This window comes from Hylobates moloch, unplaced genomic scaffold, assembly GCF_009828535.3.
Source record: "Hylobates moloch isolate HMO894 unplaced genomic scaffold, HMol_V3 SCAFFOLD_8, whole genome shotgun sequence".
Taxonomy (NCBI): domain Eukaryota; kingdom Metazoa; phylum Chordata; class Mammalia; order Primates; family Hylobatidae; genus Hylobates; species Hylobates moloch.
This window is the reverse complement of record NW_026652283.1, coordinates 3,087,973-3,106,844: the sequence shown is the minus strand read 5'-3', so window position 1 is coordinate 3,106,844 and position 18,872 is coordinate 3,087,973. Positions and strand designations below refer to the sequence as shown.

Here is an 18,872-nt window from a genome sequence, read left to right as displayed (position 1 = left end):
TCAAGTGTTTGCCAGTTTCCCTGGATGACCCATCTGGGGACGAACAGTGATCTGGGAGGAGAAGGGGTTTGCACTATCTTCCAAAGATCGGTGGGGTCTATTCTTCAGTATTCCTCATTATCTGTGGGCTCTATTCCTCATGCTTCTGGGCACAGGGAGGGATCGCATGCCCGTGTCCTCCCCACCTGGAACACACATGCCTTCCTTGTGCCATGGCCAGCCTTCCCACCAAGAGGTGGAGTCTGCCCGCCCCCGGAGTTCTGCTGGTCCCATGACTTGCTTTTACCAGCAATCAACAGACATTGTGTGTGTGAGGCTTCAGAGCCTAGATATTAAGAGGTCTTGTAGACTGTTTTCATCTGAAAAGCTAGTTTCCTTGACAGTGAGAAACCACGTAGCGGGGGAGAAGCCCAGCTGACAGCCAGCACCAACCACCAGATATATGATGAAGCTTCCTTGGGCTGTCCAGGGCCTGCAGAGCCACCAGCTGACTGCTACCGCATTAATAAGCCCAGGCAAGACTGCAGAGACCAGCCCAAAAGGCTAACCCATAGAACTGGAAGCAAAGAAAATGGTGTTTGTGTTAATCCACTATATTTTGGGTTGGTCTACGCAGCATAGAGCTCAGTGATGTGGCCGGGCGCAGTGGCTCACGCCTTTAATCCCAGCACTTTGGGAGGCTGAGGTGGGCGGATCACGAGGTCAGGAGATCGAGACCATCCTGGCTAACATGGTGAAACCCCGTCTCTACTAAAAATACAAAAAAATTAGCAGGGCATGGTAGTGGGTGCCTGTAGTCCCAGCTACTCAGGAGGCTGAGGCAGGAGAATGGCGTGAACCTGGGAGGCGGAGCTTGCAGTGAGCCGAGATCACGCCACTGCACTCCAGCCTGGGCAACAGAGTGAGACTCCATCTCAAAAAAAAAAAAAGATCTCAGTGATGAATGGAAGAAAATCCATTCAGCAAGTCTGTGCAACTATGGAAAAGAAGAAGGTTGTTCTGAATGCACTGATGTGAAAAGACGCCTAAAGAACGGGCAAAACAGTAAGTTGAATTCAATTCTATTTATGGAAATTGAGAAGATAAATAGGTAGACGGCTGGATGCTAGTCTATCCAGAAATATCTGGAAATAATACAAACCAAAGTATTAACAGTGATTATCTCTGATGGGTAGGATTAGGGGAAATTTTCCTTTTCTATAATTTATGTAATGTTTGGATATTATAATGAGTTTTTATTATTTTGCAACAAAAAAAGGATGCTTTTATTTTATTTATTTATTTATTTATTTTGAGACAAGATCTCACTCTGTTGCCCAGGCTAGAGTACAGCGGTGTGATCACAGCTCACTGTAGCCTCAAACTCCTATGCTCAGGCAACCCTCCCACTTCAGCCTCCTGAGTGGCTAGGACTACAGTTATGCATGCCTGGCTACGTTTTTTAATTTTTTGTAGAGTCAGGGTCTTGCTGTGTTGCCCAGGCTGGTCTCAAACTCCTGAGCTCAACTGATCATCCCACCTCAGCCCCCCAGAGTGTTGGGAGTACAGGCGTAAGCTACCACACCCAGCCAAAAGGATGCTTTTTTAAAAAAAATTCACCTTGAGACCAGGTGCACTGGCTCAAACCTGTAATCCCAGCACTTTGGGAGGCCGAGGCGGGCGGATCACAAGGTCAGGAGATCAAGACCATCCTGGCCAACATGGTAAAACCCTGTCTCTACTAAAATACAAAAATTAGCCAGGCGTGGTGGCACATGCCTGTAATCCCAGCTACTTGGGAGGCTGAGGCAGGAGAATCCCTTGAACTAGGGAGTCGGAGGTTGCAGTGAGCCGAGATCGCACCACTGCACTCCAGCCTGGGGGACACAGCAAGACTCGTCTCAAAAAAAAAAAAAAAAATTCACCTTGAATTCTGCTACAATCTAATTTTTCCTATAATGTCCCTTTTATTTATTTATTTATTTTTTTGAGATGGAGTCTTGCTCTGTCACCCAGGCTGGAGTGCAGTGGCGGGATTTCAGCTCACTGCAAGCTCCACCTCCCAGGTTCATGCCATTCTCCTGCCTCAGCCTCCCGAGTAGCTGGGACTACAGGCACCTGCCACCACGCCCGGCTAATTTTTTGTATTTTTAGCACAGACGGGGTTTCACCGTACTAGCCAGGATGATCTCATCTCCTGACTTCATGATCCGCCTCTCGGCCTCCCAAAGTGCTGGGATTACAGGCATGAGCCACCACACCCGGCCTATAATGTCCCTTTTCATCCTGCCATTCCACTGTTCAAAGACCAACACTGGCTCCCACCACCAGCCTCCCACGCCTGAGCTGCTCCGAGCAGTATGTCAGGTGCCCCAGAGGGAACAGCTCACCCTCTCCTGCAGGCCACACCTGTCCCCACCCCAACCAAGCTCGCGGCCGGCACTACAACCCCTCAGAGACCTTTCTCTTCCCTCCCTAAATCCCAGCCCTCCCTCAAGGCCCAGCCTGATCCCCTCTGAGTTTCTCAAATGGATGCCGAGAAAAAGTTCCATCAACCCTGCCCTGAATTGCATGGTCTCCAGTGTTCTCCCTGCACTGCGGGCACGAACTGCTCTGTCCAGGAGACCTTCACAGATACAGGCCACCACCAGCTCCAGCTTCTCTGGCCAACAGTGGGGGCAGGCTGAGCCAAGACAGGTTGTTCCAGCCCCCTCCCCTCTCTGCCGGCCACAGCCTGGATGACGGGTGACAGCCAGACCTGGAGCTTCGCCCCCAACCCGACCCATCCCCAGCAGCAAGTCAGTGGAAGCCAATTTGCAATGGCTGCTAATTTGGAGTGACTCACACCACGGGTGATGATGTAAGCGCCTCTAGGTCCCACATGCTGCAGACAGCACTCAAAATGGTCGAACAAATCCAAACTCTGGCTTCAAACCTAATTGCTTTCCTGGGGGACCCAATGGCTCTTCCTCACTCAGGTCTTTGCAATCCGTATGTCCAGTTTTTAAACAAAGCTGTTTAGAATCTCCCAGGATTAAAACAAGTGGAAAATTGCAAGCCCAGACCTCTACCTCAATTTTCTCTAAAACAAAACACATCATTCTGCATGTTCACACACCGGAAAGACACAGTTCATTCAAACTCAGCTGGGCACCCTGCCCCCGTGAGCCCTCCCGTAGAGCCTGGCCCTGAGAGGGGGCTGGGGACTTGCTGAGGCAGGATCTGCTCCTACTGTCCCTGGCACTGCCACCCCCAGGGCTTGTCAGAGAGCTTCGGGCCCCCAAGCCTCAGTCTCCACACTGGCAGGTGGCCAGGGGAGAGGCTGTCAGCAGAGTTCCCAGGTACTGTGTCCAGGTTTCACCCTGCCCTCTAAGGGGAAGGCACTCACATCACAGGTATATACTGACATTTTTTTTTTTTTTCCGAGATGGAGTCTTGCTCTATTGCCCAGGCTGGAGTGCAGTGGCTGATCTTGGCTCACTGCAACCTCCGCCTCCCAGGTTCAAGCAATTCTCCTGCCTCAGCCTCTCGAGTATCTGGTATTACAGGTGTGCACCACCAAGCCCGGCTAATTTTTGTATTTTTAGTAGAGATGGGGTTTCACCATGTTGGCCAGGCTGATCTCGAACTCTCGACCTCATGATTCGCCTACCTTGGCTTCCCAAAGCGCTGGGATTACAGGTGTGAGTCACTATGCCCAGCCCCTTTTTTTCCTTGAGACACGGTCTCACTCTGTCACCTAGCTGGGAGTGCAGTGGTACAATCATGGCTCACTACAGCCTCAACTTTCTGGGCTCAAGCAATCCTCCTGCCTCAGCCTCCCGAGTAGCTGGGACTACAGGCACACACTAACTACCACACCTGACTAATGTTTTTTCTATTCTTATTAGAGACGAGGTCTCACTATGTTGTCCAGGCTAGTCTCAAGCAGTGCTCCCGCCTTGGCCTCTGAAAGTGCTGGGCCTACAGATTTGAGCGACTGAGTCTGGCCTATACTCATCTATTGAGAGTGCACCCATGGGCCCCTCCACTAAGTGCCAAAACAATGCAGAGTGCCCTCCCACAGAGACCCATGCAAGCACACCCAGCACACATGTAAGGCAAGTGTGCGCACAGTCACTAACACCCACGCATGTGCATGGCTGCACCCTGTTTCAATCTTGCTCTGAGAATCCCTCCCCCCCCAGCTCACTTCCCTCACCTGTTCACTGTCCTCAGAGGCCCTCTCCCTGACCCTGAACCTGACACATTCCCCACATTGCAAGGGGAGGGACCAGACTGTGAGTGTTCCCAGCAACATGTGCACCCCATGACTGGAGGCAGTGTGCCCGCAAGTGTGCGCACAGCCAGGGTCACTGCCCACGAGGGCTCAAGGGGGTTGCCTCAGACACAGCTGGACTTTGTTCTGGCTGCACAATAACATAGTCACTTTAATTTTTGCTTGTAACCTGAAGAAGGGCCATTTTTCAAATTTGCACAAACGTGCTGTAAGAGTTAGCAGCAACCCTAAGCTACTAAGGCCAAGGCCAAGGCCTCACCAAGATCCTGTACCCCAAAGGCCACAAGACCCTCCAGCCTTCCTGCAATAACAGCAGAGCCTCCCCAGCAGGTGGGGGGATTTCAGGGGGCACTTACTGAGCTTCCTGACTCTTCAGACCCCCTGGACTGCTCTCTACCCCATCCTTTCCTGTTCCTATCACAAGATCAGATGTTTTAAAAATGATGATCATTGAGAGTAGAAATGGTCACAAGACTCTCAGAAAGTGAGTGAATATTCCAAGTATCATCAATTTCCAGCCATCCACTGCAAGGGAGCCTGAGAGAAAACAGAGGGCGGAAGGGGTGTGGTAAATCAAAGCACAGATAATACTAAACAATAGGCCAAAAAAAAATCTACATTTGGCTCCAAAGTATTGGGCTGAAATGCAGAGAGGATCATGCTCCCAACTCCAGATGCCAGTAAAGGGGTTCTTCTGTCTCCTTCCCATTCTGAAGAGCACCCTCCTGGGTCAGGCTAAAATTCTGGTTATGCTTTTGGTTTGAGAGCAAGGAGAGAGTTTGGAAGCTAACCTGCTCCAGGCAGATATTCTCATTTCGTTATGCTGTGGCTATGACTGAAGTTGAAGTGATTAACGTGCAGGGCTGGGGTCCAACAATGGAGGCTCACTCCCCACTGCCTCAGGCAGGGGCACGCAGAAGAGTTAGAACCAAATCAACAGCAGAGCCGTCAGCACAGGACAGAAGTCAGGTAGTAGGATCCCGCCGCTCGCCACTCACGGGGCAGGGGACCATCTCTGCAAACAACCTCCACCCCCAGTCCGGCTCCTATCAGAAGTCAGCATCTCCAGTTTACTCATTAACTTCACTCTTTCCTCCTACATTCACCTCCAGGTCAGAGGCCGAGAAGGCACCAGTCAGAGGCAGAAGGCAGGCCCACGACTGGAAGCCAAAACCCAGGCAGACCAACTCATCCCACCTCAGAAACCACCTCCAGCAGGGCCAGAAAGAACCTTGGCAGTGCGTCACCCAACCTGCCGCTTTGTAGGTGAGGAAAATGGCCTGAAGAAGGCAATCAACTTGCCCAAGTTCGCACAGCAGTTAGAGGTAGGAGCAGGAGCCAGGACAAGAACCTCCCACCCCAGAGCTGGTCAACATCCCAGAGCACGGCTCCAGAGCATGACAAGAAATGGCAAAACCAAAGCCCCCTGGAGCCACAGCCATCAGAGAGGATCAACGTCCTGTCTGCCGAGGCCTTCGCTCATGTCTCCCTCACTTGGGTTTCAACGCAGACGCACAGAAGAAAGACAGTCATCTGGATAGACACGGCTGGTGATGTCAGGGGCTATCTGTGTCTCCCCACGGCCATACAGGCCTCCTGGGGAGCCCTTCACCAAGTTCTGTCTGTCAGGGCCCACCAGGAACAGGCCCCACAGGATGTGGGGGACATGCCGCACAGCAGGATGGTCATTCCCTTGTCCTTAAGTCCTTCCCTCTCTGCCGCCCGGGTTTTTTTTGTTTTTTTTTTTAATAGGGACAAAGTTTTTCTATATTGCCCAGTCTAGTCTTGAACTCCTGCCTCAGCCTCCCAAAGTGCAGGGATTCCAGGCGTGAGCCACTGCACCTGGATGGCTGCTGCCTGATCTTCACCAAACTAATTTTCCTCCACCCAAGCCCATGTGCCTGGCTGCACTGCACCATCCAGTGATATGCGGTGCCTCAAATCCCAGAGCTGCGAGAATGAAAGCAGACACCCATCTGGGCCCCAGGGAGGCGGGAGGAGGACTTAAAATGGGAGCTCAGGCATTCCTGCCGCAAGCAGGCTCAGGGAGGGACCTGGAGCGGATTCCCTGAGTCAGTTAAGAACAGCCGCAGGTCTGCATTAGAAAAGGCAGGCGCTGCAGAGTCATAGCATCTGGGCTGGAGCCCCTGCTCCGGCTAACACTATGTGGGCCTTACCTGCTGCCACTGGTAAAGGAGGGGGACTTGACAGCTACCCCATGGGGCCTTTGTGAAAGTTAAATAAGATTTAAATTATAACTTCATCTGATTAAGTTAAATTGGTTGTGGACATTTGTAAAGGGTCTAAAACTGAGTCTGATGATGATGACAAATATGAATACTGGCATCCTAATATAACGTACAAGGCATGGCAGGACATTAAGAGGTTCCTGGCCACTCTTGGGGAACCAAATAATCCCTGCTGGAACTCACAGACAAGAGAATGTTTGGCAAGACGAGCCACCAGCCAGCACCATTCCGCCCCCTCTCCCTGCTCCACCAACTACACCACCGGGTTCAGGGAAGGTAAGATTTTACAAATCACCCAACAGGGAGAAGCTGCAGGAGAAAACACACATAAATTAAACATAAAAAGGCCCAGGCCAGTAAACAGCACCCCAAGGGAACCTGAATCAGCACCGTCCACCCCCATTGTCTGGCTGCCTGGTCTGTAGTCTGGCACAGCGGAGGCCTCGATGCACAAGTGCTAGGAACAATGAACAAACCATCAGCAAGACCCCCAGGAGCCTGGAGGAGCAGAGAAGAGGGCCCCATAAGGGTCCTGGTGGAGGGCGGTGGGCAGACCAAGATGGAGACACTGAGGATTGGCCAGGACTCCTGCATCTGCTCTTCTGGCCTGTTGTGGGAGGCCCCTCCACCCTGGCTCCCAAGCCTGCTGGGAGGAGACAGGAAGCAGGAAGTTACAGGCCTCTCCCTAGGCTTCCTCCACACAAATGGGGTGGCCAAGAAAGAATCTAAGAGTACCATCAGCCACCAATCAGAAATAGTGGGGAGGAGATAATTCTTGCCTGGCCCCCAAAGCCCAATTTAAGGAGCTTAGAAAATCAAAGCCAGGAGTCAGGGCAGGACAACTAGAAAATGTCAGCATCCTCTTCTATCCTGCCCAACCCACAGTTAAAGGGCAAGAAGGACCTTGACTTCAGATGGAGTTTATAACACACAAACGTTCAGAGGCCCTGCCCCACGATGGACCCGGACCAACACTGACCTGTTCTCTCTGAACTTCCTGCAAACACCTTGGCTGCTGACAAATAAAAGAAGGTTCCAGGATATTCCTGCAGGAAGGCAAAAAATTAGGTCATCACTTTGGTAAGAAGCCACTCTAGGGTGAATTCTGTCCATCAAGGACCACTCTTTGGGGCAGCAGTCCCCTACCAAGAAACTGCTCACTCAACAAATGGAGAAGGCCAGAAATGGCAAACAGGAAGGCAGTGTGCTAATGCCATTCAGTTGGTGGTGGGTACCCAAGGCATTATGAGCAGAACCCAAGCCCTGGCCCAGCAGAAAAGACAGCTGCAATTGATTAGTGATGTCTGCCATGGGCAGTTACAGAAGTAACAGAATCCCCGCCATATATTTGTCATCCCTGGGGTAGACCTTTGTCATCCAAGGATTTAATATTACAGTTTTGGCCACTCACAGTGACCCAAAGTTTCAAGATATGTAAAAGTGTGTAAACTTACTGAGATGTGTTTGCATCGCATATGCTATGAGGTCAATATAAAGGAACGGGCCACCTTGTTGTTTTCATCTCTACCACATTCAAAGTTACTCTTATGGCGCAATAAAAACTTGGTGGAAAATAGCCATCAAGTGAGAAATAAAACTGCAGCAGAAACTGAAAGGGCAGTTAACTTGGGGTGTGAGGATATATACAGGAAACATTTGACTCTGCAGAAACATGACTCCAGAGAAAGCCAGGCCCATGAACAAATATTGCTGTGGATACAAATTTGGGATGCTAGAAAGTGCAAGATTCATTTCTTGAGATCGTGAGGGGCCCACTGTGCCTACTCTGTTCTGTGCCTCACAGCAGTGAATTCAGGGTCAAGGAGAACATCAGAGGGAGTTAGAATCCATGCCCTGAAGGGGCTTGCAATCTAGTTGACGAAACAATACCTACTGGAAACAGCAAATGGCATTGCATTTTCACAATCACCCAGCACAGAATCAGCTTCAATTCCCCTTCACCTTCATCCTTTCCTCACCTCCCCATCCAATCAAGTTACAAATGATCCTGATCCTACTTCCAAAATGTCTCAGGTTCATTGCCTCCTCACCATTCCTCACAAGTGCTCAGCCGCTCTCCCTGCCATGACGTCCCCTCTTCACAGACCTCAGATTCACCCTCCTTAAGCCCAGCCCTGCTTCTCTTACCCTTGCTCAAAACCTGCAAACTTCCCAGGGCCTCTCAAGGTTGATGGCTATCTCCATAGCACCAGTTTAATGCTGGCACATGGTGGGCACTCAAGTTCTCTTGGAAGAATGAATGGACAGATAAAGTTCTTGGCTGGTGATTTGAAAGCCACCCACAATACAGCTGTTATCTACCTGCCCAATCTCTCCTCCATGGCTTCCCTGCACACATGCCACACCTGGCCCACCTGCACCATTCACAAGCACCATTCAACTTTCTCAGCGCCTAGCCCCAGGCTGATCCTTCCTCCTACCATTGAAATGCAAGCTCCTCTGGGTGTGGGGGGGAGCGGTTCGTGTCCACCACCACCTGCTGCATGAAATGGTGCTCCTCAATCAAGGTGACTGAACTGTTTCAACCCACATAACATTCTGCTCTTAGAAGCCATTCGCCTTGTCCTTTGAATTGTCATCTTTTGAACCCGTTTCTCAACTCTTTACTGGCTTATAAGCCCCATGAAGATAAGGACGTTTATCTTTTTAATTTTTGCAGCATCAGAACTTAGCACAGACTTTTTTTCTTTTAAGAGACAGAATTCTTGCTCTGTCACTCAGCCTGGAGTGCAGTGACACAATTACGGCTCACTGAAGCCTCGAACTCCTGAACTCAAGCAATCCTTCCACCTCCAGCTGGGACCATAGGTCCACAGGTGTGTACCACCACACCTGGCATATATATATATATATATATATATATATATATATATATATATATATATACACACATGATTTTTTAGATACAGAGGCCTCCCTATGTTGCCCAGGTGGTCTCAAATCCATGGGCTCAAGTGATCCTCCCGCATCAGCTTCCCAAAGTACTGGGATTATAGATGTGAGGCACTGCATCCAGCCCAGCACAGACTCTTATACATGTGACACATACACTGTTTGTGGGGTTCACTAGAGAACCACCCAAGGAAGTATATAAAGGCCAGGAGCAAAACGAAGACAGAAAATGCCATAGGAGTTCCCAGGAAAAAGAGGTTCATTTGGGATGGGATGCCAGGATCTTGAAAGGAGCTCAGACATGAGAAAAGTCTTGAAAGAGGAGAAGGATGGAAGAACTATCCAGGAAGGTGGAAGAGGATGAACTAAGGGGCCAAGAAGGAATGCGCAAAGCACGCCTAGGAGATGAGTCTGGCTAGAACCAAGGGTTCCCGGAGGGAGAAGAGTGGCAATAAGGCTAGACGGGCAGGATGCTGAATGCCAGGCAAATGCACCTGGATGAGATCCACTCCCTCTTAGTCAGTGAGGATGACAACCACTGCAGACTGGGCCCTCATGGTAGAGAAAAGAAGTCTTGTCCTCTCTTGTTCCAAGCATATTAGTCCAGTCTCCTCCACGAGGTTATAAATAACAGCCACCATTTACTGCACACCTGCTGTATATGAGGCCCTGAGCTACGTGCCTTACATACATCAGCTCATGGCTCCTTCGCAACACCCTGAGTACTTGGTATTGTTACCCTCACTTTGCAAGCAGGGAGCTGAGGCTAAAGGAGGTGAAGGCACCTGCCCAAGTCCCAACCCACTCACTCATTCACTCAACAGTGCTGGCTGGCCCTGGGGTTACAGGCCTGCGACAAGGGGGCACTCCCTCCAGCCACCCCATGTTCAAGGGCTTCCCACCTAAGCTGGGCTGCTTCTCCACAACTCTCCCGATTAATTCCTCAAGGTCAGCATTTACTAAGCACACAGCAGGAGCTTAATAAAGCTAAACAGACAGAATAGTGGCTGCCAGAGGCTGGGAGGAGGGGGAAACAGTTGTTTCATGAATATTAAATCTTCAGCTTTACAAGATAAGATAATTTCTGGAGCTCTGTTGCACAACAATGTAAATATACTTAATGCTACTGAACTGTACACTTAAAAATGGTTAAAATGTACACTTAAGATTTTACATTTGCCGGGTGTGGTGGCTCATGCCTGTAATCCCAGCACTTTGGGAGGCCGAGGAGGGTGGATCACAAGGTCAGGAGTTCAAGATCAGCTTGGCCAACATGGTAAAACCCTGTCTCTACTAAAAAAAATACAAAATTTAGCCAAGGGTGGTGGCAGGCGCCTGTAATCCCAGCTACTGGGGAGGCTGAGGCAGGAGAATCGCTTGAACCCAGGAGGCGGAGGTTGCAGTGAGCTGAGATTATGCCACTGCACTCCAGCCCGGGAGACAGAGTGAGACTCCATCTTAGATAAGATACTTATTCTCTCTGAGTATCATTTTCCTAACCTATAAGAAGAAAATTAAAAGTAACAAACTTCAGCCAATGCGGTGGCTCACACCTATAACCCCAGTACTTTGGAAGGCCAAGGCGGGTAGATCACTTGAGGTCAGGAGTTCAAGACCAGCCTGGCCAACATGACAAAACCCCATCTCTACTAAAAATACAAAAATTAGAGGGCGTGGCGACACGTGCCTGTAATCCCAGCTACTCAGGAGGCTGAGGCAGGAGAATCGCTTGAACCTGGGAATCGGGGGTTGCAGTGAGCTGAGATCCTGCCACTGCACTCCAGCCTGGGCAACAGAGTGAGACTCTGTCTCAAAAAAAAAGTAACAAACTTCAGAAGATTATGTATGAATTAAATAAAATTATATACAGCTAATGTAATGTGCATAGAAAACACTTGGCCAGCTATGAATTACTTTATCAACACTAGTTATTAATATTAAATATCTGTTCATAGGTTTAAAAAGCCCTGCCAGAATATTAAAATCTGATTAAACCAGACCAAAAAAAAAAAAAAAATCCTACTCTCACCTGTTCAGGGACTTGCACACAGGGGATCTTCAGTGAGTGAGAGTAGAATTGAATTACACTTCAAGTTTTATCTACCCCAATACTCTCCCTCCAACCCACAGCCCAGCTGCATCAGCCATGCCAAGACCAAGCCGAGGGTAGGAAGCCGGTGTAATTGTCTGCCTCTCTGGCTGCATTCCTTAGCTAAATATAAATGATTTGTCCAGGCTATTGTTTGAAATTATCCATAATCCCTCTGCTCCCCTCCCCATTACTTATGATGGCAAGCTAGCTGTGTATCTCTATAGCAAAGCATATATTCAACATTCTCTGTGGCTATTTTCAATAAAGAGAAGGGAGCTGGCAGGTATATATAGGGATCCTCGCATGAGTCTTCAGTTTTCTCCACTAGTCCAGGAAAGCTTCCTGGAGGAGGAAATATCTGAGTCACCCCAGGGAAAAGGACAGCTGCAGGTCAGAAGGGCACGCGCACATAACGAGAGATTGGGTCTCTGAACCAAGAGGGGTAAGCCCCTGTCTTCTTACCCCCCATTTTGGTGATGCGAGAAAAAGGTAGCTCAAGGGATCCCATACTAGCCCAAGCTTCCCCAGACAATACAGGCATTTGGGGGAAGATGAAGAGGTGACTCGTATATTTTTCAAAGAGGGAGGAGATCCAAGACCCCAAGACCCCAGTTCCCAGATGCACAAGTACAAATACTGCTCTTACAACAAGCCAGTTTCTTGTTTGGGTCTTTTTTTAAAAACCACAAGAAAGTTTTTTGAAGTCCCAAACTTGAATGCACAGATGGGCTAGATCTCCAACTTCGGGGTGTGCCAGAGTCCTGTCACTCGTAGTGCTGATCTTCCAGCAGTGGCCCAGGGAGTGAGTGGTCGCGGATGCCGGGGGGGGGGGGGGGGGGGGGGACTGCAGGCCATATCCCAGTCCGAAGGCCCTCTGGCCCTCTTTGGGGTCCTTGTATAGACTGTCCCAAGCGGTGCACTGGGTCACACAGTTGGAAACCCTTGCCGGCCCCGGGAACTCCCTTTCTGAAACGGTCTTCCTCGGAACCATCCCCTGGAGGACCCCACTTCGCTCGGTGCCCGGGCCCCGCACCCATCCGCCCCTTCCCGGCCCGCTTCCCGCACGGCGCCTACTCTGTTCCTCGTTCTCTCGTCCCACCACCGCCCTGCCCACACCGCCTCCCGTGGGCGCCCCCGGCCGCTCCCCCTTCCCGGGTCCCGGCCTGGGGGTGCCCAGCCCGCCCGGCGCCGGCTCAAGGCCGCGCAACTCTGCACGCTCACGAGAGCCGCCTCGCCGCCCGCCGCCCGGGCCGCACTCACCGCGCCCGCAGGACTTGGGGGTCTCCGCTCCGCTCGCGCTCCGGCACCGCCGCCGCCGCCGCCAGCGGAAACAGGGGGCGGGGCCTGCCCGGGAATGGCGAGCCTGCGGGGCTGGGCCGCCCGGGGGGCGGGGCGGGGAGGGGCGGGGCAGAGAAGGAGTGCAGGGCTGAGGGGGGCGCCAGCGCCAGTGCCCTGCACTGCCCCAGGCTGGGTCCCCTGCGTTAAAGGAGGGGGAGCCCGGGGACGGGGCACGGGTGCCCTCTCGGGGTTCCGGAAGCCTCCCTCCCCGCCCCGCCGCCCGCATGCCCCGACCGGCCGCTCCTCCGAGGTGCTATGATCACGCCTTCCCCCTGCGGCGAACGGGCCTCTTCCCAGGGTAGGGGCGGGGAGGTCCGGGCCTGGCAGTGCGCTCTCCTGGGCTGTGCGCCCACAGGGCACCCAAGGGCCGTCCTGGCCCAGGCCTCAGCTCTCTCCCTCGCGCCAGGCTGCCTGGCCTCGCCACCCCACCCCCACACCTACGAACCCCTTCCCTGGCGTTTCGGGCGGACTGTATGAGATGCTGACAGCGCGGGTGTGTGTTAGAGCCTGCCGGAGACACCTCCTGCAGAAAGAGCCATGCCTCCCCGGGAGCTGGCGGCCTCCAAGGGCGGCTCCAGGGCACTGTGTGCGGGAGGGGTGCGCTGAGGCGGGAGAAACTCCCCCTAGGCATGTCTGGCCCGGCGCTTTTTCAGGCCTGGATTTTATGTGTTTTTTGGTTTTTTGGTTTTGTTTTGTTTTGTTTTGTTTTTTCTTGAGACAAGGACTCACTCTGTTGCCCAGGCAGGAGTGCACTGGTGCGATCACGGCTCACTGCAGCCTCGACTTCCCGGGCTCAAGTGATCCCGCCTCAGCCTCCAGAGTAGTTGGGACTGTAGGCGCGCACCACCACGTCCGGCTACGTTTTTGATTTTTTTTTGTACAGACGGTGGTCTCCCTGGGCTCAAGCCATCCTCCTGCCTCTGCCTGCCAAAGTGCTGGGATTATAGGCCCGGATTCTTAAAGCTAGAAGGCCGAAACTTGTTTCCAAAGAGCACTAAAACGCCATCTCTTCTCATCATTACTGTCATCAAAAATGTCTTCTAGGCCAGGTGCGGTGGCTCACGTGTGTAATCCCAGGACTTCGGGGGACCCAGGTGGAAGGATTGCTTGAGCTCAGGAACTCAGGATTCAAGAACAGCCTGAGCAACATAGGGAAACCCCATCTCAAAAAAAAAAAGTTTTAATTAACCGGGTGTGGTGGCACACCCCTGTAGTCCCAGCTACTCCGGAGGCTGAGGCTCAGGCGTTGGAGGCTACAGTAAACTAGAATCATGCCACTGTACTCCAGCCTGGGCAGCAGAGGGAGACCCTATCTTTAAAAGTGAAAATTTTAAAAATTTTAAAGAAACCGTATGCTGTGCTTCCCACGTGCCCTACCATTGCACTTAGCTTGACTGGGGACAAGTTTTTAAAACCTGCCTATAATCACTAGGGTCGCTTTTGCTTTCTGCTAATTAGGCTGGAAGTTTCCACTCATCTTCTGGACCCCTTTCCCTCACACACATGCAATCTTGTTTTTGTCTATTAGACTAAACCCATAACCCATCTCTTTCTGATCTCCCTTTCCCCACAAGGAAAATATTCTCCTTCCACATTTTGCTTCATGCAAAGCCTTGTTCAATGCCCCTAACAAAGTCTTCCCAAGGAACCCCCACCAGCCCCAATCTCTCCAGTCACTGCGGCAGAGTTGGGTACATGTACCCAACTCTGCCCAGGCTCCAGAAGAGGAAACTGGGTCTCAGAGAGGGAAAGAGATGTACTAGGATTGTCTGCCAGCAAGCCAACTCACTGGTAGACCATCGGATGCAGCCTGGTGAGGGAGTAGCTGCAGGGCTTGGGAGCCAGACACACCTGTCTGAATCCTGGCTCTGCTTTTATGGGCTGGGACCTCTTCAGCCCTGTTTTCTCACCTGTGGAATGGGGCATAAGAATACCAATTACGGGGGCAGGCACGGTGGCTCACACCTGTAATCCCAGTACGTTGGGAGGCTGAGGCGGGTGGATCACCTGAGGTCAGGAGTTCGAGACCAGCCTGGCCAACATGGTGAAACCCCGTCTCTACTAAAAATACAAAAATTAGCCGGGCGTGGTGGCCCATGCCTGTAATCCCAGCTGCTCCGAGGGCTGAGGCAGGAGAATTGCTTGAGCCTGGGAGATGGAGGTTGCAGTGAGCCAAGATCATGCCACTGCACTCTCAACAAATGCTAGCTTCCTCCTGCCCTTTTTGGTTTTTGTTTTGTTGTTTTTGAGACAGGGACTTGCTCTGCCACCCAGGCTGGAGGGCAGTGGTGCCATCATGGCTCACTGCAGCCTCAAACTCCTGGACTCAAGGATCCTCCTACCTCAGACTCCTAAGTAGCTGGGAGCACAGGTGCATGCCACCATACCCAGCTAATTGGGGTTTTGTTTGTTTGTTTTGTTTTTATTTTTTTGTTTTGTAGAGACAGAGCCCTCACTATGTTGCTCAAGCTAGTTTTGAACTCCTGGCCTCAAGCAATCCTCCCACCTTGGCCTCCCAAAGTCCTCCTGCCCTTTAAACAAAGATAGGCGGAGCACAGTGGCTCACTTCTGTCATCCCAGCACTTTGGGAGGCTGAGGCAGGTGGATCACTCAAGCCCAGGAGTTCAAGACCAGCCTGGCCAACATGGCAAAACCCCATCTCTACCAAAAATACAAAAATTAGCCAGGCGTGCATGGGTGTGGTGGCACATGCCTGTACGGGAGGCTGAGGTAAGAGGATTGCTTGAGCCCAGGGGGTCAAGGCTGCAGTGAACCATGATTACACCACTGCTCTCCAGCCTGGGTGACAGAGTGAGACTCTGTCTCAAATTAATTAATTAATTAGAGCAAATCTGAAATACTGGAATTCTGAAGTCTTAGAGATGGATGAAATCTTAGAAGAAATCCCTCAGCCATAGCCCAGAAAATGGCTCCACTGCTCACTCTCCTTCACCACATTCAGAGATGAGTGCCTCAGTGCCTCCGAGGGGCTGACAGCTGGAAGGAAGCTCTGAAGAAAAGCTGTAGAGGAGATGGGATTATTCAGCATAAAGGACAAAAAGGTGACTAGTGGTCTGTGAAGCAGACACACTGATCGTGTCCACGGAGGACTAAACACAAGTAAACCTGACGATGAGGCACCACCCTCTTGGGGAAGGGACTTACAAATGCATGAAGTCACCGCTTATCATACCAGGCTTGGAAATGTCATTGCGTTTCCCTCCTGGAGGAGATTCCAAAAAATGCTGAGGAGTACCATCTATCAGGTTAGATAGAGGTAGGGTGACTGTATCCAGGTTTCGGGGGCACATCCTACTTACTCCTTTTGTCCTGGCATAGTTCCTAATAGTCCCCCTTTCACTCTCGAAATATCCTGGTGTGGATGATAAATTATATGCCACTTTAACTGTGAACAAAGGCAGGACTCCGAACAGCTCCTTCCAGGCCTGGATGTCAGCAACTCTGCTGGAATTTCTGGATCCCCAGGGACTTCAAAAGATAGCATGTTAGTTTATCCCCTTGAAATCACCAAATCAAATCAAAAATGACAATAGGCTAAAATTAAAGTCCCAGCCAACCACCCCAAGTCAAGCTTCAGGACTGTGCCTGCTGAATTGCGACACCTAGTGGCGAGAGTGCGCGCTGCCGGAGCGGGGTTCCGCCAACACTTCATATTCGGCCATAGGTTTCAAGTGACTTGCAAAGCAGCTAACAGCTAATATGTACTGTTTATGTGCCAGGCACAGTTCTAAGTACTTTACATGTCCTAACCCATTGATCCGCACAACAACACCATGAGGTAGGTAATAGCATCACCATCCCGACAGTTTTACAGATGAGGAAACTGAGGCTGAGACAGGTTAAGTAATTTCTCCAAGGTCATTTCACCAGTAAATGACTAAGCTAGGATATAACCCCAGGTTGTCTGGCTGGAGGGCCTGCACAGTTAACTACTGCTCCATCCAGACTGTAATGCACGAAGTTACTTCGGAGGAATCTTCCACCTGAAGAGATTTCCACCACCCCTCTGACATGGAGATGATGTGAGGGTACAGTGAGAAGTAGAATGTATGAAGAGTTCCACTCTCTGCCAGGTGCAGTGGCTCACGCCTATAATCTCAGCACTTCGGGAGGCTGAGGTGGGTGAATCACCTGAGGTCAGGAATTCGAGACCAGCCTGGCCAACATGGTGAAACCCTGTCTCCACTAAAAACACAAAAATTAGCCGCATCTTTAATCCCAGCTACTCGGGAGGCTGAGACAGGAGAATCACTTGAACCTGGGAGGCGGAGGTTGCAGTGAGCCAAGATCGTGCCACTGCACTCCAGCCTGGGCAACAGGACCAGACTTCGTCTAAAAAAAAAAAAGAGTCCACTCTCATGTCTACCAGTACAGAATAGTAGTTTCCACATCTATAAAAATCGCCTGGGCCAGGCGTGGTGGCTCACGCCTGTAATCCCAGCACTTTGGAAGGCCGAGGCGAGTGGCTCACCTGAGGTCAGGAGTTCGAGATCAGCCTGGCCAACGTGGTGAAACCCCGTCTCTACTAAAAATACAAAAATTAGCTGGGCGTGGTGTCGGGCGCTTGTAGTCCCAGCTACTTGGGAGGCTGAGGCAGTACAATCGCTTGAACCTGGGAGGGGCGCGTTGCAGTGAGCCGAGATCGCACCACTGCACTCCAGCCTGGGCGACAGAGCGAGACTCCGTCCAAAAAAAAAAAAAAAAAACGTCGCCTGGGCACGGTGGCTCACACCTGTAATCTCAGCACTTTGGGAGGCTGAGGTGGGCAGATCACCTGAGGTCAGGAGTTTGAGACCAGCCTGACCAACATGGTGAAACCGTGTCTCTACTAAAAATACAAAAACATTAGCCAGGCTTAGTGGCCAACGCCTGTAATCCCAGCTACTCGGAGGCTGAGGCAGGAGACTTACTTGAACCTGGGAGGCGGAGGTTGCAGTGAGCAGAGATCGCGCCACTGCACTCCAGCCTAGGCAACAGAGCAAGACTCCATCTCACGAAAAAAAAAAAAAAAAAAAAAAAGAAAAAGAAAAAAAGGAAAAAAAAAATGCTTTCCCAGGCGACTGCGGAAGATGGCAGAGGTGCAGGTCATGGTGCTCAATGGTCGAGGCCATCTCCTGGGCCGCCTGGCGGCCATCGTGGCTAAGCAGGTACTGCTGGGCCAGAAGGTGGTGGTTGTATGCTGCGAGGGCATCAACATTTCTGGCAATTTCTACAGAAACATGTTGCATGTTGAAGCACCTGGCTTTCCTCCACAAGCGGATGAACACCAACCCTTCCTGAGGCCCCTACCACTTCCAGGCCCCCAGTACATCTTCCGGCGGGCGGTGCGAGGCATGCTGCACGCCAAGACCAAGCGAGGCCAGGCCCCCTGGACCGCCTCAAGGTGTTTGACGGCATCCCACCGCCCTACGACGAGGAAAACCGGATGGTGGTTCCTGCTGCCCTCAAGATCGTGCGTCTGACGCCTACAAGAAAGTTTGCCTATCTATGGCGCCTGGCTCACGAGGTTGGCTGGAAGTACCAGGCAGTGACAGCCACCCTGGAGGAGAAGAGGAAGGAGAAGGCCAAGATCCACTACCGGAAGAAGAAACAGCTCATGAGGCTACGGAAACAGGCCGAAAAGAAGGTGGAGAAGAAAATTGCCAAATACACAGAGGTCCTCAAGACCCACAGACTCCTGGTCTGAGCCCAATAAAGACTGTTCATTCCTCATGCTTGGCCTAGCCTGCCCTTCCTCCATTGTCACCCTGGAATGTGCGGGACCTGGGGGCAGCAGCAGTCCGGGTGCCACAGGCAGCCTGGGACATAGGAAGCTGGGAGCAAGGAAAGGGTCTTAGTCACTGCCTTCTGAGGTTACTTGAAAGCACTCGGAGAATTGTGCAGGTATAATCTATCTATGACCAATAGGAAGAGTTACTATTAGCAAAAGGGAGCCGGAAGACTAATTAGAGGGGCCCTACCTTGTGAGTGGAGCATCTGTTTAACTTTCCACCTGGTCATA

At 51.4% G+C, this 18,872-nt stretch overlaps 1 protein-coding gene and 1 pseudogene across 2 annotated transcripts in view; one reads left to right on the top strand and one right to left on the bottom strand.

Annotated features, from left to right (window-relative positions):
- TSPAN9 (tetraspanin 9) overlaps positions 1-12,844 on the bottom strand; it is a 203,152-nt gene extending 190,308 nt beyond the window's left edge. Inside the window, exons 1-2 of one of the 2 annotated variants that reach the window (XM_032159328.2) lie at positions 12,773-12,844; positions 7,487-7,553 (exon numbers count right to left, since the gene is read on the bottom strand). The gene's annotated coding sequence lies outside the window, so the exon portion shown is untranslated. The remainder of the gene's footprint in view (positions 1-7,486; positions 7,554-12,772) is intronic. The other variant, XM_032159329.2, reaches the window with a different exon arrangement.
- Positions 12,845-17,940: 5,096 nt separating this feature from the next.
- LOC116472538 (large ribosomal subunit protein uL13-like) lies at positions 17,941-18,557 on the top strand (annotated as a pseudogene).
- Positions 18,558-18,872: the final 315 nt, after the last annotated feature.